The following is a 2,462-nucleotide window of genomic DNA, read 5'->3' on the forward strand; positions in this document are numbered from 1 at the left end:
GGGAACCGGTCTGTATGTGGGATCCGAACCCTCGGGCGGGAGCGCCGCCACGCTTCCTAAGGGGCGCACTAATCCAGTGCGCCACCGAGCCGGCCTGCACACCTCCATATTTTAACTTACTGCTTGCGTTCTCCTAAAAATGTGATCTTGCTAAACCATTGGTCCTCAGCTGGGAACTGTTTTGTCTCTTGGGGATGTTTGGAAAATGACTTCTGGTTGTCACAACTGGGGGATGGAGGTAGTATGTTAGTGGCATCTAGTGGTAGAGGCCAGAGATGCTTCTAAACATCCTTCAATGCACAGGAATAACCCACTCAAACTGCCAATGGTGAGGCTGAGAATCTCCATATTAGACCATTAAAAGCAGGTCCACCTTATTTATAAGGCCACCCTATGCTGTACCAATGCAATACTGTACCAGTGTTTTTCAAACACTAATTAGCATACGAATTGCCTGGGGATTTTGTGAAGCCCTACAACACTTTTTCGGCTTGTTTTTTTTTAAACAAAAAATTGGTAAAATATAATTACCAAAGTTTTAAAAAAAAATCTTTTCCTACACTAATTAGATCAATAATAAATGTATATGAAGGTACTTTGATAAGTTCGTGGAGAAACAGAATTAAAACCTGTATTATCTTTCCATGAACTTTTTAGAAGTACCTTTGTATGTCCCAGTACATTTAGGATTGCCTTAATTAATGGAAATATGCTATCAAAATTAAACAAAGGAATTCACTAAAGTATTTCTCACTTCATTAGGAAAGCTAGGTTTGGAAACCGTGTGTGAAAAGTGAGTTAAACTTGCTGAATCATACTTCTGCATAAAAAGTCCCTAAAACAACAAAACTGGATTCTAGTGATATCTATGAGGTAAAAATCCTACAGCTGTTAAACCTGACCTATTATATAAAATTCTATAGTGCAATAAGTTACTGAAGTAGCAATTCAAAATCAGAAGTCAGTTTTCAAAAACAGCAGCACTCAAATCTTAAATCTTATCAGAAAATTAACTTGATTCCTGAAAAGTGCTTACATTTAAAACACTGGCTTTATTCAAATACTACCCATCTGTACATTAAAAAACAGGCAGAAGAGAAGTAAATGTTTTATTCTTCCAACTAAATTCCAGTACTACATGGGTGGTAAAACAATGATACACTGGAAAAAATTGCAGCAATAAACATTTGTTAAAAAGACTGATAGAATAAATAAAACAAAACAAAAAAAAGAGAAATCATATAAACCCATTCTGAAACCCCAAAAAGTCCTGGAATACAGAAATGCCCTCCTCCTTCACTATTTCACAGGAAGTACTGTAGGCTATTTGCTTAATAATGTCCTGGGATTACATTCTAAAATATTAATAACTGGTTACAGCTTGGTTGTAGTGCACAATTAAAATCACACTAACTTCATCTGAGTGTCATTCTACAGTTTTATTTATACAACCAGTGAAGGGCATGTTATAGAATGCCAGCTTTAATCCTTTTCAAACATTAACGTAAGAAGCCAAATTGTAATGATACAGCAAAATGAGGCCACTGATATTAACACGGGTAGCAAAGGTCCACTTCCAGGTGGTACTGACATCAGGGAAATTTCCAAAACCAGTTGCTGCTGCCTAAGAGTGGTTGGTTGCCACTGATGAAAGCTTGAAATAACCTGTATTCACAGGGGGAGTATTGGCATTGCTGCATGTCGTAATTGGGACCTCCTGCAACAACAAGGAACAAGGCAGCCCACAAATGCAGAAAATATGATTCATGAAACATCTAAAGGGGGAGAAAAGAAAAATTAGTGCAAAGTACAAGTTAAAATTCAAACATATACCAGACTTTCATTCCCAATATTGCCCCTAGGTATTTAAGTAAGCCTTGCAAAGTTATGCTGCCTATTGCCTTCAGGCTTTTTCTCCATGTTTTCTGTTAAATTTTCTTCTTCAGTATAAAAATTATCATGTCTTCTCCTTAAAGGATAGTCTTGTTTTCAGTTTATTACTTCAAAGGCAAAATACTTACAACTAGCAGGCTGTTCACCATATCTTCGCATTATCTGATCATGTGTGAACTTCACAAATGCATCATACTGTTCTATAAATAAAGTACATGTCAATTACATGATTTGTCAACTGCCTTCTGTAATATATTAGAGGCAGATACACTATGAAAATATAAAATGTATCATGAAACAATTCTCAGTTTACACTTTAATAGCTCACATAACCTTAGTAAAAATAGTATATCAAATCACATAACTGCATACAGGCTAGGCGGGATTTATTTCCTAATGATTAAAAATAAAGGGCCTACAATAAAAAAAAATCTACTCTGAAAGTTTATAAGTGGTCAGTGAATGGCAATTTACTGCAATGAGAGGAAAAAGGACAACAAACACCTTAAAAAAAAAAATCCACCTGTAACCCAATCAGATGTGACAGAAAAAGATGCTACATAACTAAG

At 35.9% G+C, this 2,462-nt stretch overlaps 1 long non-coding RNA gene across 1 annotated transcript; it reads right to left on the minus strand.

Annotated features, from left to right (window-relative positions):
* Window positions 1-1,032: 1,032 nt before the first annotated feature.
* On the minus strand, window positions 1,033-2,393 carry LOC103606019. Its single transcript, XR_551836.1, has 2 exons — window positions 2,022-2,393; window positions 1,033-1,775 (listed from the first exon to the last, which is right to left on the minus strand). It is a non-coding gene; the product is annotated as an uncharacterized LOC103606019 (long non-coding RNA).
* Window positions 2,394-2,462: the final 69 nt, after the last annotated feature.

This window comes from Galeopterus variegatus, unplaced genomic scaffold, assembly GCF_000696425.1.
Source record: "Galeopterus variegatus unplaced genomic scaffold, G_variegatus-3.0.2 Scaffold6228, whole genome shotgun sequence".
NCBI lineage: Eukaryota > Metazoa > Chordata > Mammalia > Dermoptera > Cynocephalidae > Galeopterus > Galeopterus variegatus.